The 16,888-nt window shown below is 38.9% G+C and overlaps 1 protein-coding gene across 16 annotated transcripts in view; it reads right to left on the minus strand.

Moving 5' to 3' along the window:
* The window catches only part of VEPH1 (ventricular zone expressed PH domain containing 1), a 713,106-nt gene that overhangs the window by 260,977 nt on the left and 435,241 nt on the right, over positions 1–16,888 (minus strand). The window contains exon 11 of one of the 16 annotated variants that reach the window (XM_079923363.1): positions 9,394–9,471. The exons of the other annotated variants lie outside the window; for them this stretch is intronic. The gene's annotated coding sequence lies outside the window, so the exon portion shown is untranslated. The remainder of the gene's footprint in view (positions 1–9,393; positions 9,472–16,888) is intronic. 16 annotated transcript variants of the gene reach the window in all.

Below are 16,888 nucleotides of genomic sequence, written 5' to 3' on the forward strand. Positions count from 1 at the left end.
ATTTTTTGCCCTCTTTTCTTCTCCATCACACTCTTTCCCTAATCGATCTCATTCATAACCATGACTTTGAAGAATATTTATAGAGTGATGACTCTCAAACTTCTATCTCCTAAGACCTCTCCTCTGAACCCCAGGCTCATACCTAAATATCTTCTTGACAGTTCCATGTGGATGACTTCTTGTCCTATCAAACTGAACAAGTCCAAATGGAACAATGGATTTTGCACCACAACCCAGAAAAGGGATCACCATCATCCCAGCATCACCTTTTACCCAATTTTAGGAAATGCCCCTAACGTCTACCTGGTTATTAAAGCCAGATACCTAGAAGTCATCCTGATGCCCACTCGTGCCTCTTCCCAAACCTAGATGAACCAGCCAGATCTCTTGATCCCATATCTAGAATATATCTTATATTTTTCTACTGTTTTCTTTCCATTTCCTGTTCCACTTTAGTTCAAGATTCCATCATCTCTGGTCCGGACCACTGTACTCGCTGGCTCCACGCTCCCATTCTTGTCCCTCTCCTCAGCAATCCAGTCCCCAGACAACAGCCTGATTCATCTTCTTAAATCTCAATTATAGATTTGACTCTGATTTCTCCTGCTTAAAACCCTTCAGTGGCATCTCACTGCACATAGAATAGAATCCCAGCTCTGTATCATGGCCCACAAGGCCCTCTAAACTCTGGTCCCTGCCCATCTGTCCAACTTTATCCCAATCCTCAGTCCACTCAGCTGGCCTTCTGTGGAATCCAGAACAACCGCTTGCAACACCTCAGGGCCTTGTGCTGGCTGTTCTTTCAGGCTTTTCCTGATCATCTTAGATAGGCAGGTGTCCTGATTATTCTCTGTCACCCTATTCACTTCCTTCCTAATGCTTTTCACAGGCTCTAATTATTTTATTTATTTACATGCTTGCTCATTTATTATGTCACTCTCCAATGATGTAATCTCCAAACCTAGTTTGTTCAAGAAAAATCACTGTCCTTAACACCAGTGTGCAAAAATATGGCTATTTAAATGATTCCTTTTTGTTCACAAATTCCTACTCTACCAAGGCAGGTAAATCTAATCTGAATCAAGGTGGTCCCCCATCCACTTTCCTGGGGTTGCACCCAAGTGGTAGGGGGATTACATGGGTGCCCCCTCAAGATCTCCATGTTCTCCATCCACTAGTACCTACCAGGACACCTGCTGTTCTTCTGAGCCTCTGTCAGGCCTTTGGTTCACAAAGGCCACCAGAGAGACATCCTCTTCCTAATCCAAAGGCCCTTCAATCCAGTAGTTCACACCACGTTTCTATTAGATGCAAAACAAACTATTCTGCAGTTTCTACACCACTTTGGAGTCTGGGCAGTCTGTGCTGCTGGCTGAAGCTTGGTCTTCTCAATCTGGCTCTGCAGTCATTCCTACCTGGGGACAGGAACAGGGCCCTGTTCCAGAACCCATCAATGTCTGCACTTTTATTACCTTCCTCCAGATCTTCTGTACTCTCAGTTAAGAGAATCTTTTCCTAAAAGGAGCAGGAGATGGGATAAATAAAAGCCTCACTCTTATTTTTGAGTTCCCTCTCTCAAATATTTTGTCTATATGGAGTCCTGTGTGTTCCCGAGGGCCTAATCTTCTGAAACTCAAAAGCAAAGGCAAACTATTTTTCTCTACTTACTGTTTCACATAATTTCCATGATTCTATGAACCCAGAAAAACTTAACAAGCTGAACTGGGGGAAAGAGCTAAAAATAGGAGGTGGTAAAATTACTTTTATTTATTTTTATTTTATTTATTTATTTTTTGGCCACACCTTGTGGCATGCAGGATCTTAGTTCCCTGACCAGAGATCAAACCCGTGTCCCATGCAGTGGAAGTGCAGAGTCTTAACCACTGGACCACCAGGGAAGTCTGGCAGAATTTTTTTTAAATAAACTAATGCTTCAAAAATATTTCTTCATCACACTAGGATTGTGCCTGGTACATTGTTGGTGTGTAATAGGTGTTCATAACTTAGAAAATTATTAATAGATGAATAACTGAATGAATATATACTCAATAGTGTCAGAAAACTGCAGTTAGGTAAATAGAGAGGCCAGAACACAAATTAGGAGGTACAAGCACTATTCCTTACCCTCCGGCTGAGTGTCTGATCCTCTACAGCTGATTAATTATACCACTCCAAGCCTTCAAAATAGAGACAGAATTATGGTCAACAGATGATGATAGCCACTTAGAAGAGTTCTTTGAGCTCCTTATAACAAAACATAAGAACGTGATGCCAGGCCCTGCAGCCAGCCGCTCTGGAACACAGCCCTGCCCACCAGTGGACGAGCAGCGCCCCCAGGAGGCACCTCGTGGCAGCCAGTCAGGCTAGGGGCCAGCCCTGACAATCAGCATGCTCACAGTAGTTGGCCAACAGAAGGGCCACATGGAGGCCCTCCTAGAGCATCTAGCTCTGGGGACCAGAGGGGCCTGTGTTGCTGGGCGATATGGGACCTACATAAGGCCTCTTCTCCAAGACTGGGAAATGTAACTAACCTACCTAATACATAGAAATAAAAACAGAGAGAATCAGGCAAAATGAGGCAACAAAGGAATAAATTCTGAAAGAAGGAACAAGATAAAACTCCAGAAGAAAAATTAAACAAAGTGGAGATAAGTGATCTACCCAAGAAAGACATCAATGTAATAATCATAAAGATGTTCAATGAACCTGGGAGAAGAATGGATGAATGCAATGATAAGGTTAACAAAAGTTAGAAAATATAAAGAAGAACAAAACAGAGTTGAAGAATACAATAACTGAAATAAAGAATGCACTCTAAGGGATCAACAGTAGATTGAATGATACAGAGGAATTTAATATCCATGTATGATAACTTTCAACAAAGTGGGTATAGAGGGACTATACCTCAACATAATAAAGTCCATATATAACAAGCCCACAGCTAACATCACACTCAATGGTGAAAAGCTGAAAACATTTCCTCTATGATCAGTAACAAGACAAGGATGCCTACTCTCACCACTTTTATGCAACATAGTATTGGAAGTCCTAGCCACCGCAATCATAGAAGAAAAAGAAATAAAATAATCCAAATTGGACAGGAAGAAGTAAAACTGTCACTTTTTGCAGATGACATGATACTATATATACAAAATCCTAAAGATGCTGCCTAAAAACTATTGGAACTAATAAATAAATACAGTAACATTTCAGGATACAAAATTAATATACAAAATTAACAGAAATCTGTTGTGTTTCTATGCAATAACAATGAACTATTAGAAAGAGAAATTAAGAAAATAATCCCATTCAGAATTGCATCAAAAAGAATAAAATACCTAGGAATAAATCTAACCAAGGTGGTAAAAGACCTGTACTGGGAAAACTATAAGATTTTTTTTTCAGATACATGTAATAAATTTTATTAGAAGTTGAGTATCTGTTAATTAACAGGCAGCTATATAACTTACTATAAAGCCACTACAATTCAAACATTGTAGCATTACTACATGAATGAACACATATACAAATTAAACAGAAAAGAATATCTACAAATAAAAACTATAAGATATTGATGAAAGAAACTGAAGACAATGCAAACAATTGGAAAGATACACCATGCTCATGGATTAGAAGAATTAACATTGTTAAAATGTCCATACTACCCGAGGCAATCTACAGAGTCTATTCAATCCCTATCAAAATACCAATAACATTTTTCATAGAACTAGAACAAATAATTCTAAAATTTGTATGGAAACAAAAAAGACCCTGAGTAGCAAAAACAATCCTGAGAAAGTAGGACAAGCCTCAAGGTATCATGCTCCCTGATTTCAAATCATACTATAAAGCTACAGTAATCAAAACAATATGCTACTGGCACAAAAAGAGACACATAGATCAACAGAACAGAATAGAGATCCCAGAAATAAACCCACGCTTATATGGTCAATTGATCTATGGTAAAGGAGGCAAGAATATATAATGTGGAAAAGAGAGCTTCATCAATAAATGGTGTTGGGAAGACTGAACAGCTACTTCCAAAAGAATCAGATTGGACTACTTTCTCATACCATATACAAAAATAAACTCAAAGTAAATAAAAGGCAAATGTAAGACATGAAGCCATAAAACTCCTAGTGGAAAACACAGGTGGTATACTCTTTGACATCAGTCTTAACAATATTTTTTTGTATATGTCTCCTCAGACCAAACCCCCCCCCCCAAAAAAAGCAAAAATAAACAAATGGGACTACATTAAATTAAAAAGCTTGTTGTACAGTTAAGAAAACTATCAACAAACCCAAAAGGCAGCTTACTGAATGGGAGAAGATATTTGCAAACAATATATCTGATAAGGGATTAATATCCAAAATATACAAAGAACTTATACAACTCAACATCAGAGAAACAAGCAACCTGATTTAAAAATGGGCAGAGAACCTGAATAGACATTTTCCCAAAAAAGACATACGAATGGTCAACAGACACATGAAAAGATGCCCAACATCATTCATTATCAAGTAAATGCAGATCCAAACCACAATGATATATCACCTCACTCCCTGTCAGAATGGCTATTATCAAAAAGACAAATAACAAGTGTTGGTGAGGATGCAGAGAAAAGGGAACCCTCATACACTGTTGATAGGAATGTAAATTGGTGTAGCCATTATGGAAAACACCATGGAGGTTCCTGAAAAAATTACAGATAGAACTGCCATGATCCAGCAATTCTGCTTCTGGGTATTTTTCCAAAAAAAAAAAAAAAAAAAAAAAAAGAAAACCACGAAAATACCAATTTGAAAAGATATATGCACCCTTATATTCATTGCAGCATTGCTTACAATAGTCAAGATATGGAAGCAACCTAAATGTCCACAGGTAGATGAACGGATAAAGAAGATGTGGCATACTTATACAATGAAATATTAGTCATAAAAACTTTTTTTGCCATTTACGACAACATGGATGGATCTAGAGAGTATTATGCTAAGTAAAATAAGTTAGACAGAGAAAAACAAATACTGTATGATTTCACTTATACGTGAAATCTAAAAAAGAAAAAAAATGAATGAACATAATAAAACAGAAACAGACCCCTAGTTACAGAGAACAAATAAATGATTGCCAGAGGGGAGGAGGTGGGGGGGATGAGACAATAAGTGAGGGAGATTAAGAGGTACAAACTTTCATTTACAAAATAAATGAGTCACAGGGATGAAATGTACAGCATGGGGAATACAGCCTATAATATTGTAATATCTTTGTGTGGTGAAATGGTAACTAGACTTACTGTGGTGATCATTTTGTAATGTATAGAATATCGAATCACTGTGTTGTGAACCTGAAATTAATATGATGTTGAAGGTCAATTATACTTCATTTAGAATAGAATGTTATGGTTTATATTCTTTATAGAAATCATTTTATTATACTATTCTCCATGATCAAAGTATTTGCCAGGATTTTTCCATTAACTTGTTTTATAATGTCTCTAACAGACAATGCAAACTATGAGTTTGCATTCATAGGTTTACTTCAAGGTTTACTCTGAATTTAGATTTTTCCAAAAGTAGTTCAAACTAAAACAAAAAAGGTTATTCCACATTGAATGATCCCTTATCACTAGTGTACAGAAAAAAGAGAAGAGAAATATTGAAGAGAAATAACATGGCACTAATTATGAAAATGTAAAACGTATCTGTGCTCCATGAGGTTGTACCCATGCCTTTATGCATTGGTTTTTCATCAATAAAATGGGATTCATAAGTAATACCTATTTCAAGGGCTCATTTTGAGGATTAAATAAGAAAGTACTGTAAATTTCTTATCTGTTGCCAGAACCAATAAATATTAGGTTTTATTGTTACTTCTTAACCAAGAAAAGAGCATCTTTGTCACTTACCTATTGCTGCATAAAAAACCATCTGATATTTGTGGCTTAAAACAAAGTTATACTATGTTCACAGATTCTGTGGGTCAGGAACAAAGACAAGGCACAGTGGGGACAGCTTGTTTCTGCCACATAATGTCTGAAGCTTCATCTGGGAAGATTTGAAGGCTTGGAGTGACACAACAGCTGGGGGCTAGAGTCATCTGAGTGCTTGTTCACCCAAATGTCAGGCAGTCAAGGCTGGTAGTCTGCTGGGATCTCAGCTGAGGCTATGGGCTGGATCACCCACTTGTGGCCTCTTCACTTCCTCACAGTATGGTGGCTGGATTCTACGAGTAAGCATCTCAAGAGAAGCAAGTGGAAGTTGTATCTTTTATGACCTAGCCTTGGAAGTCACAAAATATCACTTCTGCCACAGTCCCAAGTCACTAAGATTCAAGGGGTAATAACATAGACATCCCTTCTTAACTGGAAAAATATCAACATCACATCATAAGAAAATCAAGTAAAAAGGGAGATCTTGTGTGGCCACCTTGGAAAATACAATCTGTCACAACTTCCAAATTGACATATCTTAGGACACGTTCACATTATTCTTGGTACTTGTCATTTGTGAACAAATTGTGTTTTGGTAAATGAGGAGTAATTTAATAGGCATGATTTATAAGGTTAAAGGACTTTCTGTCTATGGGACTACAATCATCATCGTCATCATCATCATCATCTTCTAGCAAGAGAGAAGAAATAAAAGAACCTGTAGGTTCTACCAAACTGATAATAGCATGAACTCTACAGGAATTCACTGCCCATAACACAGGACTGTAAAAGTACTACCACACCTGGCATAGCTGCATAGACATATACCCCAGTCAAGACTGCAGGGCTCTGAGCAGCCCAGAGTTGATGGTCAGCAATCCTACAACTAAAGAGGTGTGTTTAAGCTCTCATCTGTGTTGCTGCTGCTTACCGTTGGGCTGAGAAAAAAAGGAAGTGGCCCTCCATGTGGGACCCTGTATGTTCCCTAGGACAGGGCAGCTGAGGAAGCGGATTCCAGGAGAAAGAAGACAGGCACCTGAGAGGGAGCCTGGGTATCCCAGGTGGGTTGGCTGTGGTAATGGTCTCTCCAAGGCATTTTGTCCTTCAGGTAAAGAAATCTGATTCTAAGACTTTTGGAATCCAATCCCCCCACCGAACAAAACAAAACAAAACAAAAACAAAAGAAAAACATACAGCTACGAACTTTTAAAATTCTACTAAGTCCCTTTTTACAAAAAAAGAAGTCATAACTAAAACATTTCTATCTACTTTCCCCATTATTTCCTAGAGGAAAGAGTGTTTTTCCCCACCTCCAAAAGAGATGGGGGATGCTTCGGAAGGTCTTTATCTCAGAGCAAGAGCTGACTTCTTAAATGGAGTAAATGTAGTTTTATGAACAACTTCCTACATAGTCTGTACCTTTTTCACTTTGATTTGGACCAGTGAAAATTCTATTATGCATCTCTATGAAAATTCTATTATGTATCTCTATGGGATCAACAGTTGGTTTTGGGGAGCCATTGATTTCAGGACTCCAACTCCTCTGAGGGAATCTGAGACAAAGCAGCCGACTCAGTGCTGGAAAGAGTTGTCTATACTCCTGTCTCCTCTCCTCACCTTCCCTTCATCTTTCATAGTAAGGGCTTTCCTCTCCTGTCACTTCACCAAAAATGGTCTCCATAAGGTCACTGGTGACTTCTTACTGACCCAATCTAATGGGTACTTCTCAGGCATCTTTCTTCCTCTCACTGGTGTGGGAAATTCTTGATCATTCCTGTCATTCTTTTCCTTTTTCTCTAGAGTTACTACCCTTTACCCCAGAGAATTAGGTTCCGGTTTTTCTGACTTTTCATATACAACTGAGCCAGGCAAGATATTAGCTACAAAATATTAACAATACTAAGGTAGGTGCATGTTTTGTACAGAAAAATGTTGGAAGAAGTCTTTTTTTTCCTATGTGGTAGTATATATGTAACACTGCCAAGGACAAATGATTTAGGAATACGAATATTCACTTCTTTTTATAATAGTGAGAAGCAGGTACAATCATGTTTTATCTCTAATTTCATACAATGAGAACAACATACAAAAATGGCTTTATCCAAAGCCCTAGAAGAGGATTTCTTCCTTGTAACTTACTGAATTGAATTTAACTACAAAATTACAAAAAATCAAGTTCTAAAGGCACTAAAAGCAATTATTCATGGGCAGTATTTTTTATCCTTATTTCTCTGAAGACAGCATTACAATTTTTACATCTCTTTAAAATTTATGTCTAAAATGTATCTTTTTAGCTGATCTTTCATTCCTAAAACAATATTTTCCATAACACTGACATATAAGATATCCCTTTTTTGGTTTACTGTACATTTTAGAGTTTAACACTATCATGGGGGTAAAACTGGCCTCTTCCTTTTCGTAAAACCTTGGGGTTTTAAGAGCTAAATCATTAAATAATCAAAATACTGAACACAAGCTTAAACTTACTACTAACCTAAGAGTTTATTCATTTAAAATTTAGAAACATGTCTAAGAGAGCCTTCCTTAATTCTTGCACAGAGTAGGTATTCAAAATTTATTTATTGAGCTGAATCTTGCAAGGAATTGATGCAACATCTAATCACTTGGTTTGTATCTTTCATTTGTCACTTTCTAGCCTGCTCTGTATTAAAGTTACATTTATATATATTGATATTTCATATCACTAATGATCCTGTCAGTTTCTTGAGGTAGGAACCATGTCTTGTATAACCTTGTCTACTTCATAGAGCCTAGCACAGTTCCTTTCATGTTGCAAATGTTCAATGAATATTTAAACTGAGGGGGAAAAAAGGTCCAATACAGGACCTTATGAAAACCTATAGCAAACCTCAAACTAGTGAAATGTTAGAAAAATTCTCTTTGAAATCAGGAGTGAGACAGGAAGACCTGCTACCACTACTTGTATTCAGTATTGATCACTGTGCTGGAGATTCAGGTTGGCACGATGAGACAGAAAAAAGAGAGGGAACAACAAAGAAAGAATGAGGAAGGAAGGGAGGGAGGAAGGGAGGGAGGGAGGGAGGAAGGAAGGAAAGAAGAGAGAAGAGAACAGAAAAGAAAGTATGAAGATTAGGAAGAAGTAAAAAATGTGTAATTATATACAGGTGATACAATTATATATGTACAAAATCCAAAAGAACTTCTAGATAAGGTATTATAATTCATAAGAAAGTTCATAAGAAAGTTCAGCAATTCATAAGAAAGTTCAGATTTAAGATCAACGTATATAAGTCAACTATATTCTAAAACACTAGAGAAAACATAGAAATACACTTAAAAAATTAATTTTTAAAAGATAGCTTTTATAATAGTAGGGATAGATAAAAGTATTAGGAGTAAATCTAACAAAAATGTGCAATACTTTAATGAATAAAATTATAAAACTTTGTTTATAAATCTTTAAAAGTTGAGAGACATACCATGGCTTTTTTTGGTTTTATTTGGCTTCACCTTGCGGCACGTGGAATTTCGCCGACCAGGGATTGAACCCACACCCCCTGCTGTAGAAGCACAGTCTTAACCACTGGACCACCAGGGAAGTCTGAGATATACCATATTTGTGTTGAAGTTATTTGCATGCGTTTCATATCACTAATAGGAAGACCCAATATCACAATATTCCCATCTGTATGAATTCAATGTTATTTCAGTCACAGTCTTTACTAGAGTTTTCATGGATATTGACAAAATGAGAATTGCCCAGATTATTGTTTCCAGTCAGGTTGAAGTAACAAGGACCAGATTTATCCTATACCTGAAAAACCAAAAACAATGGACAATATATATGAAAAAATGGTTTTTGTGACATTGGACATCAGGCAATGAAGGACAGTGATTCCTGAAATATGAAAAACAAATGAGATGAGCCCTATGTTTGCCCCAGATTATTGCCTTGAGAGAGTTTCCACACCAAGTTTCAGAGATGCTCACCCAAGGGGAGTCAGGTGGACTCTCTGAGTTGAGGAGATGGAGCTACAATCCAGAGAGACCAAGGTGGCTAGATGATGCATCTTGCATACCAGAGAGGAGAGAGCTGTTGTGACCCCTCTGTAGGACCTGTGAGTATAATAGACTTTGTTTTCCTGAGTGTCTCCTGTGTCTCCTCTTGTGGCTGAACCTGACTGACCATCACATAAAAGGACACAGAGCACAGGAAAACACTGGCTCTTTTATTCTGTTTCATTGGTTCACTTGTCTATCATGCTGTTAATCCCATACTAACTTCAAGATTAAAGCTGTGCTAATTAAGACAGCATCTTATTGACAGAATGACAGAAAAGTAAACTAGTAAAAAAGAATGAAAGAGCCAAAAAAGGTCCTATCAATATCTGGAAACAATATATTTCATACCTGGCATTGCAGACTAATGAGGAAAATAAGGACTACTTAATAAGTGGTGTTAGGGCTAATGATTGATTAGTCAAACGGTAAAAAGGAAAATTGGAACTTTATCTCAGAAAATAAATTTTATGTATAAGGAAATTGAAGATTAAAATGTGAAAATAGAGAAATGTTTTGAACTTGGAGAAGAAAATATTTCTTAAGATAAAAAAACTAAAAATAGTTCAATGAACTCATCTACACTAAAATTTAAAACTTCTGTTAATCATAAGATACTATAGAGTAAGTGGAAGGGCAAATCCCAGCTGGGAGAAAAATATCTTCAACACACATAACTGGCAAAGGACTGGTAGCCTGGATACATAAAGAACCAAAAAGAAAAAAGCAAACAACTTGATGTTTGAAAAATGGACAAAAGAGATGGACAGTTTACAGAAGATGAAACATAGATCATCCAAAAAAAACAAACAAACCACGAGGGCTTCCCTGGTGTCGCAGTGGTTGAGAGTCCGCCTGCCGATGCAGGGGATACAGGTTCGTGCTCCGGTCCGGGAAGATCCCACATGCCGTGGAGCGGCTGGGCCCGTGAGCCATGGACGCTGAGCCTGCGCATCTGGAGCCTGTGCTCCGCAATGGGAGGGGCCACAACAGTGAGAGGCCCGCGTACCGCAAAAAAAAAAAAAAAAAAAAAAAAAAAAAAAAAACCACGAAAGACACTCATCTATACTAATATCCAAGAAAATGAAAAGAGAGCCACAGTGGGAAGCTATTTTACACTCATCAAAGGCAAAGATCTAAAAAGTCTCAATACCAAGGGTTGTTGAGAAAGCGGAGTTTGAGGGACACCATTGACTGGGGTCAATGAAATGGTGCTATCACCCTTGAGAAAAATTCAGTAATACCTTGCAAAGTTGGAGAAGTGCATACATTTGACCCTGCAATTCCACTCCCCATTAAGAGTGCTAGAGAAGCACTCATATGTATGAATGAGGAGACACATATGAGAATGCTCATAGCATCATTTCTGTAAACCTTTGTTTTCACCAACCCCAAAAGAGAATTAAAACAAACAAGCAAAACAAAACAAAACAGGAGACTGGGTAAATAAGTTGGAGACTATTCACAAATGAAATAGTATAGAACAGTGAAAATTAATGCATCGGGGCTATAACTCTCAACATAGATGAATCTCACAAATGTAATTAAGCAAAACAAGCATACACAGACCATGAATCTTTGCAGAGACTACAGTTGCTTAAGCCACTCTTGTTTCCCTCTTAGCAACAGAACACCAATATTACTTGGTAAATTGCTTCCCAGATAAAGGGGACCTTGCAGCTTGGTGTGGTCATGTGATTTAGTTCTGGCCAATGAGCTGTAAGTATAAGTGATGACTAGGACTTCCAGGAGCTTTTAAAGGAGTTGCGCTCAGCTGCTAATGACCCTTTTTTGTCCTTCAGCCTTATTGCCTTCTTCTAGCCCACAAGGTGACCATAGTGGCTGAAACGCCAGAAGCTAACTTTAGACTTTAAGGTGCCTTGGAAAGTGGAAACCATGAGCTAGGATGAAACAGATTCCTAGGTACCACTGTATCGACACTGCTGGCCCACCCCCAACTTTCTCCTATGTGATAGAAGAATAAACATGTATTCTGTTTAAGCTGCTTTCATTTTGTGTTTTTCTGTTATATCTGTTTCTATTTACATCTGATACAGATGTAAATAAAGTTTCAAAAGATGCAAAGCAATTAGTATGTAGCAAAAGCCTGGAAAGCATGCAGTGGTAAACAACAAATTTAGGATAGTGATTACTTTTGGGGTGGGATGCAGGAGGGAGAGATGGGACATGTATATACAGCATGTATTGGGTTTCATTTTGTTTCGTTTTATTCTTCATACCTTTTTGCATGTCTTAAATGCTGGCATAATGCTATTTAAGACTTTGGAGCCCTTGGAGCTCTGGGAGCATAAAGCATGTAAATATCATTATGGACTCTGCGTGCAATCTGCCTCCCTCAATTCTCATTCCCTTTGGTGACCGGAGTTGGACAAACAGAAATAAACTTGCTGATTCCCTCGACTTTTTTCCCTAAAGGCCAAAAACGGTCACCCTATCTACTGCCGCTCCTCCCCTCTCCTCTTGTCCCTCACAGATACACAGAGAAGCCTTCCCAAACATTTTCACACCTCCTTTCCAAGTGTCACCACAGCCATTCCTCGAAAGGGAGAAGCAGGAGGAGAGGAGGAGAGGAGAGAGGGCCTCTATCATCTGTGCACTTTGGGACGAAGTTTGGTTCTAGTGCACATTAAGTGTTCCTTTTCTCAGGTGGCATCATTCCAAAGAAGCAAAGAAGAAGGGGCTTTGCTATGGGGCCAGCTGTTGCTTAGTGCTTGGCACGTCAGCTGCTATCGCCCCACCATGCTAAGAGGATGTCAGATCTGTTGGGCATTTAGGAGCATGCAAAGAGCAGAACAGCTTCTACAATAACAGTGTAACAATTTCGCTCTGGAACGTTTCACAAATGGGTTGATGGGATTAGACAGTATGCCTTTTTAAGAAGACTTTATAGACACGATCGCTTATATAAAGATGAAAGTGGTGTTTTGGGGAAAATGCCAAGTTGCAAATCTGAGGAGGAGAAGATATTCCATTAACCTTGTATCTACGAGGCTGTCTATTAATTTCAAATGATAAAGAGATGTCAGATAAAGCCAATTAGCATAAAACACACTTAGTCAGCTTTGCAAACCTTCAACAAATAGCAACAAGAATGAAGGACATTTGGGGATGGAGTTTTTCCAAGGAACTATTAAAAGTGATTGTGTCTTCACTTTCTTTCATCTTGTAAACTCTATGTGCAAGTCCTAAGGCAACTACTAAGTGATTTTCTAAATCTACTCTTCTTCCTGTCTTTTCTCTCCTTTGTGATTTAATGTCCTGTATCTCTTTACAAAGAGACAAATGGGGACCCATTCTTCTGGGAAAGGAAACACATGATTACACCTGATATCCACAATGTCTCAGGGTCTCTTGAACTGCTGGGAAACTGTCACTTTTAAATTCACAGTGTAACTGTAGTGATGAGGTTTCTACATGGGGTGATTTTGGTGATTAATAGGGAGGCTTGAGGTACAATAATGGGTGAACACTTTACAAATTGGGTTTGTGTGGTGGTGACACTTTGTTTTCCAAATATACCCCTCCCTGGGTATATTATTGTAGGTAAATTTTTAAGTGTTCACCTTATGCTTGGCTCTGGGTTGATCAACATGGAAGACACAGTAGGCATCTAAGGTATGGGGTTTTCTACTGCTATAAGGAACTTGGGGACAAGGGCCATGTCTTACTCAACTTTTTTCCCCCAATGCCTGGCATACAGTGGGTGCTCAAAAACAATTTTTGAGTGAATAAATCCATATATGTCAAACAAACAATGAGCCTATAGTAATATACCATAAACTAACAAAAATATTATATAATAATATAATATGATACAATAATACCAAAATGTGATACTGACCACAAGAGCTATAGAAGTTCCAAGAAGAGGAAGGACACATTCAGAGAATGCTTCATAGAAGAAGTAGAACTTGAGGAGCCACTTGAATACTGGTTACAAGAGAAGAACAGATGGCATTCCAGGGGACATTAATGTGAGCAAAAGTATAGAGGTAGACATGAATAAAGGATGCTTGCAAGATTAGTAGAACAGCCTTGTGTTGGAAGTATAAAGCATTCCTTTGGGGAAATAACAGCACCCACAGCATCCGTTACAGAGCCTCTATTTATCTTGGCTGCTTACCCTCCCATATGCTCAGGGAAGGTGACCAACGATGATGATTTCATTATTCTTACCAATGACTGACTAGTTTTGTCATGGGCATGTAAGCCAATCCTGGATAAGGAGTTGGGGGTCTTCTGGAAGAAAGGTCTTCTTCACCAATTAAAGAGAAAGCCCCTTTTCTTCACTGGGTATTGTCCTGTTTGCATGTGATCTCTGGAGCAACGGCAGCCATCTTGCACCCATGAGGAGAGACATCAGCACACACCAGAATAATGGGGCAAAAAGATGGACAGCACTAGGGTCTGTGACAACATGGTCTAGCCAATCATGAAAATATTGGCCCTGAACTTACAATGTGAGATATTTTTGCTTATCATTTAAGCCATTTTTGGACCGAGTTATCCGTTGCATCTAAAAGCATCCTACACACCTAATTTCCCCCAAACTTTAGTGCCTTTGGCCTCACTAAGTAATATAGAGAGACAATAATAATTATTACAATAACTATTGCTAGCATTTATTGAATGTTTACTACGTACCAGGGGCTTTCCTTAGTGCGCTACATCATTTACTCTATCACAAGAGGTAAATATTTGTATTAGTTAAGGCAATGCTACCTGTTCTAACAAAATTTAAAATGAACAGTGGCTCAAACACCATAGAAGCTTCTTTATTCATCTAAGTCCAGAATGAATATTCCTGATTGGCATAAGAGCTATATGATCCTCCTCCAAATGGAGATCCAGGGATCCCAGGCTCTTTCTACATTGTTGCTCCTTCATTTCCAATGTGTTGCTTCCTAGGATGTTCTGGACACTGACATCTAGCTGGCAAAAGAAGAAAAATGTGCAGAAGGCACCCCTACTTCCAAACCACATTAACAGAAAGCAACACACATCACTTCTGCTTACATTTCACTGAACTAACCACATATTCCTACCCAGAAACAATGAGAGCCAGGAAATGTAGTTCCTGGCCAGGAAGCCACTTCACAGAACAATTCTATACAGTGGAAGAGGAACAAGAATCATCTGTCCTTGAGGACCCTTATTATCTCCATTTTGCAGTTGAGGAAACTGATGCATAGGGAATTTAAGCAACTTGCCTGAGATCACAGTGGTGGTGCACATTGTTCTCCTTGGAAACATTCTGTATCTTAAAAATTACCACATGTTCTTGGGAATTTGCTTTGTTTATAATTATGGATACCTATTGCTAAACCAGGGACTATTAAGTTTATTGGGAAGAAAATGTGGAGGCCAAATTCAACCAAAATGTTGAAATTTAATGAGGACTGCTCCCTGCCCACGCCCCATCCCCCCGCCCCCCCATGTAGCCTCACTTCCCTTACCTCTGTCTAGAAATGTGTAGTCACTTTCAATTGTCACAAATACTGGGGTACTACTCAAATTAACTGATCAAAGCCAGGGATGCTAGATGTTCTATGATACCCGAGACAGCCTGACTCTATAAAGAATTTTCCCATTCAAAAATCCAGTGGCGTCCCTGTGTGACAGTAGACTAAGGCTGTCCCTTCTGTGGGGCGCTTACATGTCAGCTGGAGAAAAGATGTGGTTTAGAGGCAGCACAGATTCTGGGGTTGGAAGGTTTCTGCCTGAGTTATGTCCTATCACTTATAAGCTAGGTTAGGGGAATTTAGATTATGAGAATAGCTCAAGGAAGAGATGGAATGACTGTTTGAAGTGTAATACGGAGCAGAGGGAAGACGGAGTCCACCTGGGAGGGGTTTAGCTCTGTGTGGACACAGGCTGGGCTTCCGGTAAGGGGTGAACGTGACCTCAATCAGCAGACAGAGCCACAGGGAGTCAATCACACACCCAGCTCTCTGGATGATTCCATCTTTAACGGAAGCATGGGGAGCATTGCTGGAAGGAAATGTGGAAACTGACCAGGGTTGAAGGAGGGTGGAGATAAGAGTTATTGTTTTCCAAGGGTAAGAAGCCCCTTTCAGCTTTTTCCATTACTGTTCCTTTTAGATTCTCTTTCCATAAAGTGCTGGTGTGAATTCCCACTAAAGTGAGGTTCAGTGTCTGGACTCCAGTGATGATTGCAGCATCTGTGTGTCAGACAGGCCTGGTTCTAAGAGCTGTTCATACACTCTGTACCTACATATAGGTCTCATTTAACCCAGCCCCTGGCACAGTGCCTAGAACAAGGTAGGAGGTGACATTAATCAAGAATGAAAGCATGAATGTAAGTATGAGTGAGTCCTCCTGCCCTTTGGTGGGCATTACTGTTTAGGTTTTCAGGATGAGGAAACTGAGACTGCTCAAGTTTCTAGGGAAGAGAGAAATTAGTGCAGGAAAGGTGTCTGCAACCTTTTAACAAATGGCTTTAATGAACGGAGGAGCAAAAAGTTAAAAGAAAAATGGCTCCTCCAGAAAATAGCAACGATGTTTTTTGAAGTGAGCAAACAAGGTGAACAGGAGACCAGAGACTCATAAGGGACCAGTTTTACCATGACACACACAAAACCATGCCTCCCATTCAGAAAATAATACCTTCCTAACATCTAATCTAATTCATGGTCCAGAATCTGTGACTGTGTTTCAAAAGTTGTGGGGAACTGCTGAGCCACAGCTGTCAACTCAAATGCCAATGGGTCCATAGGGTGCTTGTCCTGTCTTAGAAGGTGAAGCTGTCCCTCAGCTCCAGCCCACTGTCACAGGAAAAGCTGCTCCAGCTGCCAGATTTTCCCATTTCCAAGAGAAGCCCACATTCTCTATTTTTATGTGAAATATTTTTGGTTTTAAATGTTGGCAACAAAT

Source organism: Stenella coeruleoalba, assembly GCF_951394435.1.
Source record: "Stenella coeruleoalba genome assembly, chromosome: 5".
NCBI classification, from domain to species: domain Eukaryota; kingdom Metazoa; phylum Chordata; class Mammalia; order Artiodactyla; family Delphinidae; genus Stenella; species Stenella coeruleoalba.